The sequence below is a fragment of the Chiloscyllium plagiosum genome, unplaced genomic scaffold (genome assembly GCF_037043375.1).
Source record: "Chiloscyllium plagiosum isolate Xiang-an unplaced genomic scaffold, Cpla_swu_hap1 HiC_scaffold_40, whole genome shotgun sequence".
NCBI classification, from domain to species: Eukaryota; Metazoa; Chordata; class Chondrichthyes; order Orectolobiformes; family Hemiscylliidae; genus Chiloscyllium; species Chiloscyllium plagiosum.
In genome coordinates, this window is record NW_028270178.1 from 51,644,301 (window position 1) to 51,664,864 (window position 20,564).

Sequence of the window (20,564 nt, forward strand, 5' to 3'; positions counted from 1 at the left end):
GCCTCCAAATAATCAATGGGAATTGGAGAAACAAATATGCAGGGAGGCTGGGGAGAATTGCAGGAGCAAAAGGATTGTCATAATAGGTTATTTTAATTATGCTAACATAGACTGGGACTTCCAGAAGGTTCAGGACTTAGATGGAAAGAAATTAGTTAAGTGTGTTCAGGAAAGATTTCACAAGCAGCATAGAGAGGGTCCTACTCGGGAAGGGACAAACTCGACCTACTGTTGAGACATAGGGCAGGATAGGTGACAGAGGTAAAGTGGGGGAGCATTTTGGGAACGGTGACTATTATTGTATTAATTTTAAAATAGTTATGGGAGGGACAGAATTGGTCCACAGGTTCAAGCCAAGGCTATCTCATAGCCCCTTTTCACCCTCCTGATTTCCTTTTTAGATTAGATTAGATTACTTACAGTGGGGAAACAGGCCCTTCGTTCCAACAAGTCCACACCGCCCCGCCGAAGCGCAACCCACCCATACCCCTACATCTACCCCTTACCTAACACTACGGGCAGTTTAGCATGACCAGTTCGCCTGACCTGCACATCTTTGGACTGTGGGAGGTAACCGGAGCACCCGGAGGAAACCCACACAGACACGGGGAGAACGTGCAAACTCCACACAGTCAGTCGTCTGAGGCAAGAATTGAACGCGGGTCTCTGGTGCTGTGAGGCAGCAGTGCTAACCACTGTGCCACCGTGCTGCCCACAGTCCTTCTTCAGTAAACTCCTGTATCCCTTGTGTCTCTCCAGAGATTCCATTGATTCCTGCTTCCTGAACCTGAGCCACGCCTCCTTTTTTGCTGGTTAGAGCCTGATTATCTCTTGTCATCCAGGGTTCTCTCTTCTTGCCTCACTTTCCCTTCACCCTCACAGAAACATATAGACCTTGAACTCGAGCTATCTCACTTTTAAAGGCCTCCCACTTAGCAGAGATCCTTTTGCCTGGAAACAAGCTACTTCAATCAACCTTTGCAAGTCCCCTGTCTAATTCCAGCTTGAATCTGTGGACCAATTCTGTGGATCCAAAGATGTGCTTTCAGTATAGTAAAGGAAAAGAATGACAAGAGAGAAAATAGGACGGCTTAAAATCCAAAGTAGTCATTCATGTGTAAAACCACAAGAGATGGGCGAGGTCCTCAATTTCCCTTCTTGTGTTTACCATGAAGAAAGACATGAAGATCAGTTACCTTTGGGGTGGGGGTTAGGTGTCATATCTTGGTACCGTTCATACCACAGTAGAGTTGCTGTTGGACATATTAGAACGCATAAAGTCAGATAAATCTCTTGGTCCTGAACAGATATATCTAAGAGCACTGCAAGAGGCTAGAGAAGACAGGTCAGGGGCCAAGGTCCAGGAAGACTGAGCAGTAGTAAATGTTGTGCCCTTATTCAAGAATGGCTGCAAAGAAAAGCCTGCGAAATACAAACCAGTAAGCTTCACATCTTTTTTCAGTAAACCACTTGAGAAGGTTCTGAGAGAGAAGATATGTATGCATTTGGAAAAACAGAGTTTGACTTGGAGCAATCAGCATAGCTTTCTGCATGGTTGATCAGGCCATACAAATTTTGTTCGAGTTTTTTGAGGAAGTGACCAGGAAGGTTGACGAGGGCAGGGTGGTGGACATATTCTATATGGATTTCAGTAAAGCCTTTGATAAGGTACCACATAGTAGGCTGCTCGAGCAGGTTCGATCGCATGGACTCCAAGATAATCTGGTAAATTGGTGACAGAATTGGCTTGGCGTTAGGAAGCAAATGGCTATGGTGGAGGTATGTTGTCGGTCTGGAGGCCTGTGACTAGTGGAGTGCCTCAGGGGTCGGTCCTGGGCCCATTGCTGTTTGTTATCTATATCAATGATTTGGACGAGAGTGCACAACACAAGGTTAATAAGTTTATAGATGACACTAAAATAGGAGGCATCCAGTGAGGAACATTATCAGAAATTGCAGCAGTACCTTGAGCAACTGGAGAAGTGGGCTGAGAAATAGCATGTGGAGTTTAATATAGATAAGTGTGACGTCTTGCATTTTGGAAAGTCAAATCCAGGTAGGAGTTTAGTGATGAATGAGAGGGCCTTAAGTAGTGCAGTGGATCAAAAGGACGTTGGAGATCATGTGCACGGTTGTCTGAAATTTGAGTCACAGATACCCAGGACAATGAAGAAGGCTGTTGGCACACTGGCTTACATCAGTGCATTGAGTATAGAAGTTGGGACATTATGTTGCAGTTGTACAGGGTGTTGGTATGGCTGCAGTTGGAGCATTGGTTTCAGTTTTGTTCTCCTTGCTGTAGAAAGGATATTATTGAATTAGAAAGAGTGTAGAAGGAATTTCAGAGATGCTTCCTGAGCTAAAGAGTTTAAGTTTTAGGGAGATTATGGACAGGTTAGAACTTATTTCTTTACAGCCTAGGAAACTGAAGGGATACATATAGAAGTGTAGATCTTAGCAAATTATGAGAGACGTGCATAGGGATGAATACTTCAAGTGTTTTCGCAAGGTTGGGGAATCGAGGACGAGAGGACATCTGTTAATGCTTCGAGAGGAATAAAATAAAAGATTAACTCGTAGGGGCAACTCTTTTACACACATAATGGTACACATATGCACTGAGCTGCCAGTGGAAGTGGTTGAGGTGGGTACAATAACAACATTGGAAAGGCACTTGGACAAATACACAGATAGGAAAGGATTAGAGGATAAAGAGCAAGGGCAGAGAAATTGGATGAGTGTGGATGGACATTTTGTTCGACATGAAACATCTGGGCCAAAGGGCCTGTTTCCGTCTGTAGAACTGTATGACTGTAAATACGTGTGTTTTGGGATAGAGACAGGGATGGGGAGACCGAGTAAAAATGTCATGGAAAGATATGTTCACTGGTTCCAGAATGCTGAAATGAAGCCATTTCGATTGTGTCATGCAACACGGGTCAGTATTATGAAGAATCATGAGTAAATGGTATATTCCTGTGAGTTCAGGCGATGGAGAGTTTTGAATGAGCATTTGTCCTGTAGCTTTGCAACTGGGAGGGAGAACCGCAGAGTCTTCAACACATTGAGCTGTGTAAAACAGTAATTTGTCTCAAATTCATTTTCATTGAGTGTGACAGTGGGATTGTTTGTACGAAGCTGAGCTAAATTCCTGGTGCTATCTTATCGAACTCACCTCATAAGCTACCCTCCCCACCCCATGGTGTCCCTCTTATTCAATACCAGCCCGATTCTCCCACCCATCATGACTGGAGGTACACACAGTCGCCCGTGTGCCCCTGGATATTCCGTGATCCCTGGCACTGGTGCCATCTTTGAAACGCTAAGGGACACACGGTTGAGCTTTCTAAGGTTGGTGCTGCCCTGCACAGATTACCCCGAGCATGGCATATAAGGGGCAATTACACCACGGTTTGTTGACAGAGCACGGCAGGCATAGTGGATGGACTAGTACAGAGGGGGACCTTTCACTTACCAGAGGGGGCCATACCACCAGACCTACCGAGCATGGTCTGTGCTCACCACCCAGCTCAATGCAGTATCTGCAGTCTAAAGAAATATCCAGCAATACAGGACACGCATCAATCACCTTCCCCATTCTGTCAGGGTAAGGGTCAACGTATTCTCTCTGTTCCCTCACAGTCACTGTATATCTGTTATAGCATCGACCCCCAAACAAGGCTCATGCGCCAACACGCTCACTGCAGCGCCTTGTCTCTCTCTCTCTCTCGTTCGCAATACTCCCCCCCCCCCCCCCCCCCCGGCTACAGTTATAGAATATTCTGGATAATGCCGATTATGGAGAATTCCGGATAAAGTTCCAAATAATTCCCAGTTTCAAGAAACTGGCAGTGCCCCAGTGTGTAACTCATAAGAGGAAGGAGTAGAGATGTACATTTTTCAAATCACACACAATTCAAACCACGCTGAGGTCATTCAGCCCTTCAAACTTGCTCTAGCATTTAATAAGGTCCGGCTGACCTGATGGTTTTCTCAGCTCCATGTTACAGGAACTTTCAGTCATTCAAATCCCTGGGTTCCTGTCACTGACCAGACGACACTCAAGCACTTTTACCCCAGTTTTCCTCTAGCGTCTGTTCGAGGGCAATTCCCATGGAATGCACTCTCCTAACAATATATTCCATCAGCTATATACTTTCATGCAACTGTCAGCATGCTTTCCACAGACCAAACAAAAATCTACACATTTTTTTGTTATAGATATCCAATCACACTTAGTAATTCTGGTTATTTCACTTGACTCACCTTAATAATATTAAATCAAACACAGCTTCTAAGCTGTCTTGTTATAATATACAATTTCGAGCAGAGAACATTTTTACCCTCAGCCGGTATTTTGACCGTTATCTGAATTGTAGCCTTTTCATTCTTATGAAAGTTTCTCTTGCCCTTTGCCTGTGACTGTTTCTGTCTGTAACAGTTGCTCTGTCGTCCCTCAGTTGGCTGGACGGCAGGTTTGTGATGTAGAGGGAGGACAACTGCGCAGGTTCAGTTCCTCACACTGACTGAGGTTACCATGAAGGGGATGCACTCTCAACGTCACCTCATCACCCGAAATGTGGTGACCCTCACGGTAAACCAGCATGAGTGGTCTCTCTAATGAGAGTTATTTGGGACTCTATTCTATCAATGTTAGCATTTTAATTTAAAAATAGTAATTTTATTGAAAAAGAGATTTTTAATATTATAATAACCCAATAACAACATAACTCAATTAACTGATCAAAGTTACACTCATATGCATGTACATACAAAACAAGTTAAAAACACTAAATAAACAGAGAAAAAAGAAAAATAAACAATAAATAATGAAGAAATAGTGCAGCTCAGCGTAACAAAACGATAGCGCTCGTTCTTCAAGAGCATTAACTGATACACATTTTTATGTTCATAAATCTTCCTCGCTGGATATTAGATTCATTAGACCATATCGTCATGGTTATATATAAGCCCTTCTTAATGTGACAAATAAACCTGTATCCTGGGCTGCCATGTCTTATATAAATCTCTGTTTTTTGATGCACCACACTGGTGAGAAAGTCCAAATGGATATTCTCCATGAAGAACTTACGACGACCCAACAGACCTGGGGTTTTCAGACATCTAACACAACAGAACATTTTCCTAGCACAGAAAGTAAGGATACATTTTTTCCTCATGTGCATCTCTGCAAACTATCCTGGTCAGGCCCAGGAAAAGGAAAAACGGGTCCATTTCCAATTCAGTCCCCAAAACCCACTCTATCACACCTAACACAGTGCTCCAATATATATGAAGCCTGAAGAAGGACCACAAGCAATGAGTAAGAGTGCCTGTAGTCATTCTGCATTTACGACATGCTGAAGATAATCCCACTTTGCATTTTGAGAGACAATTTGGGGTCAGATAGACCCTACGAAAAATTTTCAACTGCATGGAATGGGTCCTATTACAGATCAAAATCCTTCGAGCATTTTCACAAATATCCTCCCATCTCTCCGAGGTGTTCTGAACCCCAACTCTCTCTCGCAGACATCACAAAGCTGCACAGTCTCGTCTGAGGGGACACTCTCCAAATAATGATAAAGGGTACTGACAGAAAGTGCATTCTGAGCACTAAGCACCCGCTTCTCTCTATTGGATCTGTAAGAGTCTGTTAAAAGTGTGTTTTCTTTTTAATCAAACCTCTGATCTGAAATCAATAACAAACAGAAGACGTCTCTACTATGTAGTCCATACTTACGAGTTATTTGATCAAATGATGTCATTCTTTCTCCCTGAAATAAAACGTCGTGGCGCAGGAGATAGCACTGCGGCCTCACAGCACCAGGATCCAAAGATGTGCGGTTTAGATGAATTGGCTATTGATAAATCAGGGCTGTGTAGGTTGGGGCATTAGTCAGGGTAAATATAGAATGGTAAGGGAATGGGTCTGGGTGGGTCGAAGTCGACTTGTTGGGCCCAAGGTCCTGTTTCCACCCTGTAGGGATTCTATTAATTCTAAATCTCTGAAGCAAGGTACACCCCTGGCTTCCCACAGTTTAAACATGGCATCCAGTATCCCCGGTTGACAACTTGGTATACCAATTATAGGGGTAAGAAACAAGGCTTTGGCTGTATTGCCCTCGATCTGACTCATTGTCATTCATGCTTTAACTTTATTGATAATTATTGGGTTATGACAATACTCCATAAATGTTGTCATTTTGTCTAAGAACAATAGACTAATAAGGGTTCACTTTTTCTGAGAGGGTTCAATATCTAACCGTATTGATGCCGGGTCCTCAGTGGCCCAGATACTAATATAGGATAATAAAGAGCTTAATTGATAGCATTTAATCTGTGAGATCTACTCTCCACAATCTGTGGGGTAGTTGCAATTTGGTTAGCTTGATAAACAGTCGCTTATGTTGCCAAATAAAAGAGCTAAACCAGCCATAAAGTCTCCTAAATATCTGTCTGGGAAACATCAAAGGAAGCATTCACACGAGGTATAGTAAATGAGGAAGGACATTCATTTTAATAAGAGTTATCCGACCTTCCCAGGATATTGGAAGTTCCTCCCATCTTTGAAGGTCTTTTTTTAATTTTGTCAAACACATGGACATAGTTCACGTTAAATAAATGATCAAAGACAGATGTAATGAATATACTGAAATTGGGAAACCACCCCAGTGACCGTTTAAAAGGAAACCAGGATTTGCCTTCAATCTCAGGAATTACCCTGAGACCTCCCATAGTTTTGGCCACAAACTTGTAAAATTAATCTTACAGCCCGAAAACATGATAAGCGAATTAATGCATTGCATCACGTGAGCTGCCGAAACTGTGGGATTTGACAAAAACATGAGACCCTCATCTGCATCCAACATAATCTTATATGACTTCTATCTTAATTCTGGGGCAGGTATGTTGGGGTAATATTCCCAATTGTGCAGGATGACACCGTGTCTAAGATTGTTGCAGGGATGGGGGAAGAGATCAACCCTCGTGTGGCATTTGTGCGGGTTAAAGAAGAAAATAAAATCCCTACTTGTGAGATAGATCTGCCTCCAGGTATCCACCAGCTCTAACCCACTTATTGCTTACACTATAACGAGGGTATTGCGGGACCTTTGGACATTCTGTCCACCGTGGGGCCATAAGACAGTCAATGCCTCCTTCTACAATAATGTGCCATGATGCAAGATAACTTACTTTGGAAAATGCATCTTCCAGGATTTTAAGACGGTGCGCCAGGGGGCAATAAACATTCAAAATACTGTATTAATTCCCATAGTTGAAGAATTTGGGAATGATGTTCCTTCCGTGAGTGTCTAATACAATCTAGTAATTTAAATGGAAGACTCTTCTTCACTAGTATGGCTTCTCCCCTACTCCTAGTATTAAAAGATGAGAAATAAACCCGATCAAACACACCCTGCTATAATGTCAAATGTTCCTTGTCATCAAGGTGCATCTCCAGCAATTGGACAACATCCACCCTCTCTGTTTTAAGACTAAAAAGTACATTTTCCCTCTTGACTGGCAGATGGCTCCCCTTAATGTTCCAGGTATAACATTTAAGCACATCATTATCCAGAACACACCGTAGCATTCAACTCTCGAGTTTCACATCGAATTACACATCGCTGGTCATTAATGAAAAAAAGACTCCTAGAGCCTAAAAACTGTACAAACTAAAACTACTACAACTAACAAGCTCTCAAAACTTTCCAAAGCTAAACACATAAAAATCCAAAGAACGAAATAAAATCCAAAATGCCAATGACACTCGATTGGGGAATTTACCCCCCACCGCCCACTAGGGATGCTTACATATCTCAAAACTTTATCTTCTGCCCGCTACCAATATGGAATCCAGGGCAATTAATAACAAAAATCGGGCATGAACTGCACTTCGATCGGCACTTAGTCATGACAACTACCTTTGTAACTCCCTCCAGCTTGAGCTGCACCCCAGACACAAGCAAAGAAAGAAAAAAAGAGTAGTAACACGAATGAAGAAGTTAAAAATGAGTACTCTACCCATTTCCGGCTATAATTTAACACTGGTTAATAGCAGAAAATTCCAACAAAATTTCTTTAAGAGAGATACATGATTATCTAAATATACAGCTTACTTTAAAATGTCCACAAAGTTTTCGCTTTCTCTGGAGAGTCAGACGAGTTCGTGGATCCATTGAAAGCAATACTGAGCACCGCTGGGTAGCGTAACAAATATTGAATCCAGAGTTCCCTTACTGTTCTCTTGACATCATCAAAAGATTTTCTTTCCTGAATCACCGCCGTTGAAAATTCCTGAAAGAACATAATACTGGAACCCTCGTGAATTAAAGCCATCGGATCTTTCCCCTGGGTTCTGGAAAATTCCATTAGTCTTTGTTTGTCCCCACAACTGTGTAATCGAACAAGGACAGGATGAAGGCGTTGGTCTGAGCCTGACCTGTGAACCGTAAGCCAATGAACTGTTTCAGTCTTCACCCGTCTCTCCTCAGTGTTGAAGTGAAGGAATCGCCGCAGCCAGTTCTTGAAAAAATTCAGCGGCTGACCACCTTCTGTCCGCTCCAGCAAACCGACGATGTAAATATTTTTCATCGTAACCCTGTTCTCGAGGTTGTCATCTTGGTCAGTTAAGGTGCAGACCTGTTTTTCAAGGGCGAGGATCTTCTCCCGAGAGGAATCGATCACGGGCTCTGCCACTGCAGTTCGGCGCTTGACATCGTCTGTTCTGTTTCCAAGGCTGTGAACTTGCTGCTCATGCTTTTGGAGCACGGCTGAGAGCGGCTCTAGCCACTGCAGTTTCTTCAACCCTTCTTCAATCATGGCTTCAATCATTTCGCATAACTTGGTGAACTCAGTGACCAAGGCCTGGTAAGTACCTGGGTCCATGTAACAAGCAGAGTGGGTTGCAGCTACAGCCTCAGGCATGCTCGATGCTTCTGACGGGTGCACCGTGTGTTGGGTCATGCTCGATCCTTTCCCGTGTTTTGTCATTTCCACTTGACAAAATGGGATTAGTAAAGATTCTACCGCTCTTTTAGTGTTGAAATTTAATTAAATACCAGGGATGGGGTGGTTAGAGAACCACTTTGCCCGTGTGTTGATGCAGAGCCCAGCAAAGCGGACCTTCTGGATCGCCGCCATCTTGTATTCCCTCTTAACATGTTATCGATATTATCATTTAATTTTGCATTATATTCCTGGAGGTTCTGAAGCCGTGTTATTTGATACTACTGTCTACATTTCCCCCCACACTGCACATTGCTGCCCATTCCTCGATAATCCTTGACCCTGCTGTTATTTATGAACCTTCCATCTGTGCCTCAAAAATATTCAATATTTCTGGCTCCAATGGTCTGTGGGGAAGAGTGTTACAAAGACTCACAGTACTTTGAGAAAACAATTATAAACATTATGATCTGAGTGTGAGATTAGTTTTTTTGTGTCTCCTTATGTGAGAAAGGATATAATTACATTAGAAGCAGTTCAGAGATATTTCATTTCACGTATTCCTGGGGTGAAGGGGTTATATTATGAAGGCTTTTAAAGGTTACTCTTGGAATGAGCATGAAACATATAAAACCTTGATAAGAGTGTTTAGGTATGTACCCACTGGGTGATTGTATCGTCCAAATTGATTGTCATTGTCATAGAACCTCTACAGTGTGGAGGCAGGACATTCCGTCCATGAAGTCCGCACTGATACACCAAACAGCATCCCACCTGGACGTGCCCCCCAATCTTATCCATGTAACCCTGCATTTCCCATAACTAACCCACCTAACCTACACATCCCTGGGCACTATGGGCAATCTACTTTAAAATGCACATCTTTGGACTGTGGCAAGAAACTGGAGCACTGGGAGGAAAGCCACACAGACACAGGGACAATGTTCAAACTCCACATAGAGGGTCACCAAGGTTGGAATTGAACCCAGATCCTTGGTGTTGTGAGGAAGCAGTGCTACCCACAGATCCAACATACTCCTCCGTTAGTTCTGTGAGTAACTTGTGGTTGACTAAAGAAATCTGCCTGAGTTGTCCTTATCACTGAACCTGACTCAGTCTGAGACCTTTATCATCGGCCATATCACCAACCTGGTTACATTTAAAATTTGTTGTGAGCAGTGGAAGAGTGGGACTAGAAAAGGAAAGAGTGACATCCTCCATCCTCAGTCACAACTGGAGTGAGAAAAAAAATCACAAAGTGGGAATTCATTCAAATGGGAATTCTCTTTCCCAGAAGATTGGGATGGCTGAATCTTTATATTATATCAAGGCTAGCTTCGTCTGATTTCCCATAGACAGGTGAATCAGGGATAATGGTGCAAGGAGAGAAAAGTGCAGCTGGGACCACAATGAGAAGAGCCACGATTTTATTTACTGGTTGATTAGTGTCAAAGGGCCGAATGGTCCACTCGTGTCCCTTAGCCCTCTGTTCTGATGTTCCATTCAGCCCTTCGCTCCTGCTACACAGGGGCAGATCAAGGCCACTCCGATGGTTAGGTGTAGTTTTGGAAATGCACTTGGAAAATCCAGGCTGGATCAGGAAGTGACACTCACCCCCAATCTCTGTTTCGAGGCTTCCCCTCTCTGCAACGTCTGCTCCAGATGTGGCTCGTGTTACAGACCCATATTTGCTGTGAATACAGCCCCCATACCCCACCCAGCGCTAACTTAAACAAATCCTCTGCACACCCGAATGTAGTATTACACAACGCAACTTCCGGGAAAATAACCAGTTACATAGCAAAAGCACAACATGTGAAATTAATAAATAAGAACGAGAGTAGGCTATTCGGCCCCTCAAGATTGCCCTGTCATTTATTACGAACATGGCTGATCTACTCCAGGTCTAACTCCACTTTCTTGCCAACTCCTTGTATCCCTCCACACCTCTCTGAGTTAGGGAATCCCAGACATTCGCTACCTTCTGAGAGAAGGCATCACTTTGCATCTCAGATAGAAATCGATGTTCCATATTCTGTATCTATGTCATCGAGTTCGAGACTCCACTCAGGAATGGTAACAACTTCACATCTACCTTCTCCAGTGACTTCGGTGTCTTGTATTTTTCAGCAATATCACTCATTCATTTAAACCCCAATTAATAATCGCCTCTCCATTTTACAGATTCTCAATAACACAACTCTTTCATCCGTGGAAGGAGGGTAATGAACCAACCTAGTTACTTGCTGCATCAGCATGCTGACTTTATGGTTCATACGCAGGAATACTCCAATCCCTTTGTACTGTTCTTCTTCTGGAAGTTCTCTCCATTAAATAACAGCCTGCCTTTTGATTCTCAGTGTCATCCTCAAACCTGGATGTATGTTGCACTCAGCTCCCTCCTTCAGACTATCAGTATAGAGTGTAAATAACTGATGCCATCGGACTGATAGCTGTGGTCCTCCAGCCGACATATATTTATCATGAAGATCCATTAATCCTGAATCTCCAATTTCTATATGTTAAGCAATCATCATCCCATGTTAATACATTCGCCATCATCCTAGGAGCTTCTGTCTTGTGTAAGAACTTTTATTTTGTAATACCTTGTGGAAAAACTCTGGAAAGCCTGGTGCCTAACAGATCTCCTTTATCGAGTCCGCTTGTTCCATTTTCAGGCATCTCCAGAAGTACTTTGCATGATTTTAGGTGGCAAAAGGTAACTTCCCTTTCACAAAACCACACTGAACCTGCGTGAAGCTTTTCTAAATGTCCATGCTGGCCAGGTTTTCCAAATTAAGCTAATTTCATTCGGCTCATATGCCTCGAACAGTTTCCCATCCATATGTATGTCCAAATGTTTTAAATGTTTTAGCTGAACATGCATCTACCACTCTTCTTCTGGCAGCTCATTCCATACCCACGCCACCCTCTGTGTAAAATCACTGCCCCGGCGCCCCTTGTAAATTTTCCCTCTTTCACCATAAACCTATGCCTTCTCCGGCTGAACTCCCCCATCCTGTGGAAAAGGCCTTGGCTATTCACCCTATCCATACCTCTCCTGATTTTAGAAACTTCTATAATGTCATCCCTCAACCTTCCACACTCCATCCAATATTAACTTCAAGATCAAGCATGTAAAGATAAATACTGCAAATTTGAAACTATAGTAAACATGACAGGTAAACAATACTCAGCCGAAACTTCATACTCTGATTTACTTTCTCCCAATTACTATACTAAGGCAGCATGAAACGCTTACTAGTGCCAATAAGAAGTCAAGCACCTGATATCCTTTGTCTAAAGGGGACGATGATTTCGACAGTGAAAACATATTTATGGCCAGACCTTTATAATGCCACATTGTCAACATACTCCCTCCTGGCCTCCCTATCACCTTGTGTGATTGTGTCTTCTTTATCTTGCACTCAATATAGAGAACCCCTTTCTCCATTCACACGTTAATTCAAACCCATTTTATATCATTTTCTCGTTCACCACTGCTAACAGCCGGTTTATCTTTGCCACGCCCTCTTTTCCCTGTCGCCTATCTCCCACCTCAGGCAAGCTTTTAAAAAGCTATGTTTCCAATCCTTTTCAGTTATGAAGAAGTGTCACACGGGGCTTGAAATGCGAACGCTGTTTCTCTGTCTCTGCAGATGCTGACAGACCTGCTGAATTTCTCCAGAAATGTACAGGCACAGAACAAATTTTCACAAGACAAATAACTATGGATACTGGTAATAAAAATACTAAAATGGCTTGAGAAACTGGGAGCTTTGTCGAGGGTCACCGTACCTGAAAGGATAAACACTGCATTCATTCCAGAAGATGCTGCAACATCTTCAGCAATTTTTTCAGCAATTTCTGTTTTTGGACAAATTCCAAAGAAGGATGTCAAATATGCATAAACATCCTGTCCAACATGGAGCGCCGTACACTGGGGACTGAACAATAACGCATGGTGTACAAGTTCCTTGACTGTGAAACTACGTAAGTCTGGCATCACTGACACTGCAGAGCTCTGAATCATGGTCATGAATAGAAACAGAGGGAAACACATTTACTTCAAATACAGAAGTTGACATTGTCGAAAAGAAACGATTTAGATTATTGCTTAAAATGGATTGAGTTAAAGTAACAAATTATAGGCGTGATACCAGGGAGAGGCCCTCAGAAGAATGAGAATATGAAAGTGGAAGTGTTACCGCATCAGAAACCAGGTTAGGTCACAGAATACAGGGCTGATGTATGAATGGGTCTCGGTCTGAACTGTGGGACAGTCAGTAAAATTGAATTGTAGATATTGCAACTCAAACTGAGTTATCATCTGATGCTGTAGACCACAGCAGCAGCAGAAACAGAATTATATTAAATGATAATCTGTAACTTCATCCCGGAGATAATCCATCAGTCTACCATTACCATCAAGCCGATGCATGGTTCAGTGACGAATGTGTATGAACATACCAGGGTCGGAATCACGTGCACCTAAACCTGATTACAACGCATGAACGCTACCACATGTGACTGGTTACATTCGAAACAGCAGGACTAACGTCTGATGGAGAGGGGGAAATGATCCCAAGACTAACAGATCAGATCTAAGCTCTGTCGTCCTGCCAAATCCAAGCATAAATGCCGATGGACTACTAAGCAATTTGCTGGAGGAGAGGACTCCACAAATATCTTCATTCTACATATCGGAACAGCTCTGTAATCAGGGAAAAAGTCAAGTATGTGGTGTCTGCACTATCCTCAGCCAGATTTGTTGAGTGGATGATCTATCTTACCCCCACCATGATGCTCACAGAATCACAGATGGCAGTCCTCAACCAATTCGCTTCACTGCACGTGACATGAAGGAACAGCTGAACACAGTAGATACGACAAAGGCAATGGCCCCGGACACCATTCCTGCAATAGGACTGAAGACTTTTGCGGCACAACAAGCCGTGTCCCTGGGGAAGCGGTTTCACTCCAGATCCAACTCTGACAACTCCCTGGCAATGTGGAAAATAACTGAACTATGTCCAATTCCTAAGAGGAGAATAATTAAAATCTGACCAATTACCACCCCTCAGTACCATCACGGTAATCAAATTGGTGGGAGTTCTTTTCGACGGAGCTGTCAAGAAGCACAGAGATAATCTGCTCAGTATGGTTTCTGGTAGGGCCCCATGTGGAGATGGTGTTGTTGTGGAAATGTCACTGGATTATTAATCCAGACCAGGTTAATTCTCCGGCAGCTGGTGGAAGTTAAAACTCTTTAATAAAATATCGAGACTTAAAATCTGGTGCCAGTAATAGTGACCTTGTGTCCAATGTTGATTGTAAACATCAATCTCCTTCCCCAATGTACTTTCAGGAAGTGAATCTCCTGTACTTTACTGGTCTGGCCTAAAGGTGAGTCCAGCCACACACATATGTGATACATCTTTTCAATGGTCTCTGAATCGGCCAAGCAAGACACTCAATTGTATCAAACTGCTTCGAGATCTTAAAGGATAAAACCGGACAGAACTCCCGGCACCAGCCTCAGTATCGGAAAAGGGAACGGGAAACACCGTCCTGTTGACCCTGCAGTGACCTCCTTCCTAACATCTGAGAGCTTGTGACAACATTTACAGAGCATTCCAACAGACTGCACAGAAACATTGGGAAATGAATAAGCTATCCAATGCATTGAGATTTCCCTATGCTAATGCATGGCCAAACATTTCCTCAATGCAGTTTTTCTCATTCACTGTTCATATTCCATAATTAAACATTTTAAAATATAAAATGAGAACTGCTGTAGTGCCTTCGTCCCATCAATTTTGCTCCTCCATTCAATATACAGAAGTTCTTCTATAACACGTGTTTATTAAATACGATTTGACTGCAATGCAATTCGTGGACCGTTTTCTATAAAGTGCATTCCCGTTCACTGTGACGCGATTCCTTGCCGGGCAACAGCTGAACAGCAAAACCCACATTCGGGATCTTCTTTCTGAAAAATGCATAGTCATTGTGTTCAGCTAAAACAGGAATGCATTCTGCTCTGCAAGACTTGAAACTGAGCCTGAAACTGTGAATTGTGATCTACATTTAGGAGGAACTTTATTTCAAACGGGGGTGGGGGGTAGAATCTTGAGGAGAACTGAAATTCTGGATCACGTGGTCAGTCAGCCCCGCACGCGTTCTGGTGATGAGTGTGGTGAAAGGTACATGGCTGCAGTCAGTGACTGTAGTGTGAAAGTTTTACATTTACAGCACAGTTCCATTACAATATGTGATTTAAAGATGTATTTACTCTGTGCCAGTGTGCGTGTTAGATTAAGCTTAATTTTTGTTTTTTTACTGATTTTTGGGGGTGGGGGTGCCCCTTACCCTCTTTTTCCCATAGGTCCCATTATTAATATTGCACGATTTACTACAACACAGTGTTGCGCAGGAACACAGCTACCGTGTTATTGGAGAATAACCTGGAATGATAACTGATCTTCTATCTTCACATCATACTCCTGCTCTCTCCATATCCCTTTAATTTCCAGAAATCCTTATTTATATTTAGCGCCTTGGCTTCTATAGCCTGATTTGGGAGATAGTTCCCCAGGGTAACAGTGCAGACATTTATTCTCATCACAATACAGACTGGTCTGCCTGAATAAATACTGTGGCCCCTTGTTTTAGATATCCCAGCCTTGGGAATTATCATCCCTGCTTCCAATGGGTGGCACGGTGGCACAGTGGCACAGTGGTTAGCACTGCTGCCTCACAGCGCCGGAGACCCGGGTTCAATTCCCGCCTCAGGTGACTGACTGTGTGGAGTTTGCACGTTCTCCCCGTGTCTGCGTGGGTTTCCTCCGGGTGCTCTGGTTTCCTCCCACAGTCCAAAGATGTGCAGGTCAGGTGAATTGGCCATGCTAAATTGCCCGTAGTGTTAGGTAAGGGGTAAATGTAGGGGTATGGGTGGGTTGCGCTTCGGTGGGGCGGTGTGGACTTGTTGGGCCGAAGGGCCTGTTTCCACACTGTAATGTAATCTAATCTAATCAATCTGTCTCATACTGTCAGAGGTTAATATATTTCACTGAGATCTCCACTCATTTTCCTAAAGCCCATGGAATACAGGCCCAGTTGCCCCAAGCTCTGCTCCCACAACAGGCCTGTCATCCCAGAGATCAGTCTGGTCATCCTTCACTGCTCTCTCCCAATGTCAGGTTTGTCCTTGATTTGGTAAGGAGACCGCAACTGCACTCAATACTGCGTAATGTTCGAGATGGCGTCCCACTAAGGCCATTACAGCTGCAGGAAATTAGTTGAAACTTTATTGCTGGAACAGCACAGCAGGTCAGGCAGCATCCAGGGAACAGGAGATTCGACGTTTCGGGCACAGGCCCTTCCTGAGGAAGGGCCTGTGCCCGAAACGTGGAATCTCCTGTTCCCTGGATGCTGCCTGACCTGCTGTGCTGTTCCAGCAATAAAGTATCAACTTTGATCTCCAGCATCTGCAGACCTCACTTTCTCCTCCAGCTGCAGGAAATTACCCTTACTCCTGTATTCAAATCCCCCTGAAATGAAGGTGAATACACCATTTATCGGCCGACTCGTTTTCTGCTCCTGCAATATTGCTTTCAGTGACTGGTGTACAGGGAGATCCAGATTCTTTTCAATGTTCCAGCTCCCCACTTGCTGGGCCTGTGTACACTGATCAGCGTGCCAATGCCATTCCCAGTAATGGCTTCTGGCTTCTGAACTCACTAACCTGCATGGACTGGGAAGGCTGCGCAGAAAATAAAACAAAAATGCAGCTTAAGTTCATTTATAGATCAAAAAATTTCAACGACTCCCTTTTCAAATGATAGGCTACCATTCTATTGTTCCCTACAAAGTACACAACATCTCATCTCTCCCGTTGCTCTTCATCTACCACGTGTTTGCCCAGTCACTCCACTTGTCTCAATCACCTTGGAGCTTTTATGTACATGCCACTCATCCACTTACAAAGCTGACATCGTTTATTGCTGTCAGCAGACTTGGGAATATTGCATTTGTACCCCTCAACCAAATATATGATGTGTATTGGGAATAGCTGCATCCCAAATCCCAATCCTTATTATATCCTCCAAGCCTTCCATTAAAAAAAAACATGGTTTTGTTTCTACTCATTATTTCCTGCCAGCTCTCCCATTCTAAAACCATGACCATATATTAGCCCCAGTCCCACATGATTCGAATTTGCACAAAATGTTTGGAGCTTTATCAAAAATCTTTCTGAGATTCCAATCGTATTGCATTAATGCCTTCTCCAAAATTTTGCTAAAAACCACTTTCTCAAAAATGATTCCCATTTCATAAGTTACTGTTGATTTTGTCTATGCCCATTAATTTCAGTCCAATACTTTCTCTAAAACTGTGTAGTTGCTAATTTCATTCTATTCCCTTTTTCTCACCAGATTAAAGTTCCCTAATATTGCGAAGAAGTTTTCTTTTTTGTTTTCTTTTCTTCTGTGAAGCCAAAACTGAAGTATTTGCTCCATAGTTCTGCTATTTCCCTGTCCTCAATTCTCTGCACCTTTTTCTCTTAATTTTGTCATTGACATATTTTCAGAAGATATTGCAAGTTCACACATATCAACTTTGGTAAGATATTCTTCAGAAATCCATCAATTCCTATCTTAAGATAGTCAATGATTGACCTTCCACAGTCATACTATTACAGAAGCACAGACTCTGTACCATCAGAAACACAGCACGGTCTACATTAGGGCCACTTTCCGACACAAGACCCGTAGCCGTTAATCTTATGGTATTTCAAGTGCACAACCATGTATTTTCAAATGTTTGTGAGGTTACCATGACAACTCCACTCTCTAGAAGTGCATTCCAGACCCCAACACACACTGGGTTAAAAATAGTCCTCAAGTCCTCACTAAACTTCAAACCCTTCACTTTAAAAGTGTGGCCATTTGACTAAAAGGAATAGCTGCTGTCTATTCACACTGTCCATGTACCTCATAATCTTATCCTTCTGGATCACGGCCCCCTCAGCCTTCTCTCCTCGAAACTAAACAACCCGAGCTTATCCAGCCTCTCTCCATAGCTGGTGAATCCCCTCTCAACCCTCCAGTGTAATCACATCCTTCCTGTAATGTGGCTCCCACTATTGCACACAGTATTCCATCTTGGCCTCACCAAAGTTCCACAAAGCTTTTATAATCTATGCCTCGATGTATTAATGCTATATTTACGCTCCCCTATGCTTTTTCAAAAAATTATTAACCTCTCTAGTCACATTCCGGGTTGTGTGCAGAAGTACCCTTTGAGCTTCCTAGTGTGCTGCCATTCATGGAGTCCTCCTCTGTCTGGTTCCTTCCTCCAAAGTACATCACCTCATGTTTATCAGAGTTACATTCCACCTGCTGTTGATCCACCCATCTGACCATTCCATCTGTATCTTTCTGTAACATAAGGTATTTCTCCTTATTGCCAACTACCCGGCCAATCATTGTATCAAACATAAACTTACTTATCACATGCCTCCCGTCCATATTCACAGATCCACCATTTATAAATACCACAAATAATAAGGTTAACAGTCACACAACACCAGCTTATAGTCTAACAGGTTTATTCGAAGGCACTAGCTTTCAAAGCGCTGCTTCTTCAGCAGGTGGTTGTGTGCTTCGAAAGCTCGTGCCTCCGAATAAACCTGTTGGACTGTAATCTGGTGTTACGCGATTCTTAGCTTTGTCCATCCCAGTCCAACACCAGCACCTCCAAATCACAAATAATAAGGGACACATCTCTGATCCCCGTGGTGCACCATTGAACACTGGCCTCCAGTCATACGAACGGCCTTCCATTACCACCCTATGTTTCCTAACACTAAAGTTGATTTGGATGCAACTTGGCAAGTCACTAATGAGTCCTACCTGATCTCTTGTTATTCTGTTCCGATTGACACACTTGTAGAACATCTGGAGATTCTCCCTAATCTTAACTGCCAGCAGGTTTCCATGCCCCTGTGTTAATCAGTCCACTCCAAGTGATGAATTTCCTCCTTATTGCCGTCTTAAATGGCCTGTCCCAGATCCTGCCATTATTTGCCTTGAATGTGGATTTGACTGCCAGCGAAGCATTCTGTTAATTTCCAACCTTTGTGAATTTTCTAAATTTCACTGTGACTCACCTCTCATTCTTTGAAACTCTAGTTTCCTCATCAGGCAATCTCACCATCTGAGGGATTAATCTGGAGTATGTCCATTGCACTTCCTCTGCGGTCAGCATATTCTTTCTCAGACTCGGTCACCAAAACTGTACTCAATACTCCAGGTACAGTCCCACCAACACGCTGTGAAACTGCTTAAACACGTCTTTACATTTATGTTCTGACTCCCTTAAATGAAGGCAAACCAAACTTTAACTTTTCTCTTACATATATTCCTCCAAATACACTTCACATTCATTGCATTTACGAACTCACTGTTTGAGTTCTTATAGAAACCCTTCCGAAAATCCAATATATGCCACTTCCCCATTATCTGTGCTGTAAGAAACAACTTCAAACGATTCCGAAGTTTATCAAGTATGATTTCCCTATCAGAAATGCATGCTGCTTCTTTCCATTGTTGCTGTTAATTTCTACATATCAAAAATCTCATCCTGTGTAATAGATTTCAAAAGTTTCCTTACAGATGTCAAGATAATTAGTCTGTAGTTCTCCAAACTATGTCATCTTCCCATTGTAGCTGCTTGGATCCCTTCCATTCATCTACAATGCTTGGCTCACGTTTACCAACGTCCACTTCCATTTATCTACAATGACTTTCGGTCTCTACAGAATGCGCAGGCAAATAAAACACATTCATCAGCAGTGCAATTAATACTTCTATTGGTGATTTATTTCTGACATTTTGATAGGAAGTACATCTGTTTCGTCAGACTTAACAATGCTCAATCCAGCTACATGTTCAAGTACTACCTTGTTACTGATATGAATTGACTATGTCTTTAGCTGCAGAAGGCTGATATGATCACTTGGTATTTCTGGATCTTCCTGCATGAAGACTGATGCATAGTAACTGGTTATTTTCTTGGCCATTTCTCTGTTCTCCACAATAAGCTCTCCTCTTCCGATTTCAAATTTCGACATTTGACCTTGCTTTTATTTTGTTTCCTTTGAAATATAGATCGTAGATTGATGCAGTCTTTGTGTTCCTGTTCGTTAGCATGTACGTTCTCTTTTTGTGTTAATGACCTTCGTTTTCTGGACTGATAATTTCTGAGAATTGTCAGGTTTCCACAAAATCTGGAATTCTTCTGAAGTCACTTCCTATGATTAATATATTTTCCAATTTATTATGTTAACCATCATTGAGTCACTTTCCCTTTCTTTGGTGTTTGTACCTGAAATATATAGACATATTTTTGACACTTTGCAGTATTTATAAAAATCTCCTGGTCCTGACCAGATATATTCAGGAACACTGCAGGAGGATAGAGAAGAAATTGCGGGTGCCCTGGTTGTTTCATTTCCATCATCGCTGGCCAACGACTGAGGTCCTGGACGTCTGGAGGGTAGCAAATGCTGAGCCCTTATTCAAGAAAGGCTACAAAGATAAACCTGG

General features: G+C 42.7%; 1 pseudogene; it reads right to left on the reverse strand.

The window, feature by feature from the left end:
* The window catches only part of LOC148138518 (uncharacterized), a 94,968-nt pseudogene extending 86,142 nt beyond the window's left edge, over positions 1-8,826 (reverse strand).
* Positions 8,827-20,564: the final 11,738 nt, after the last annotated feature.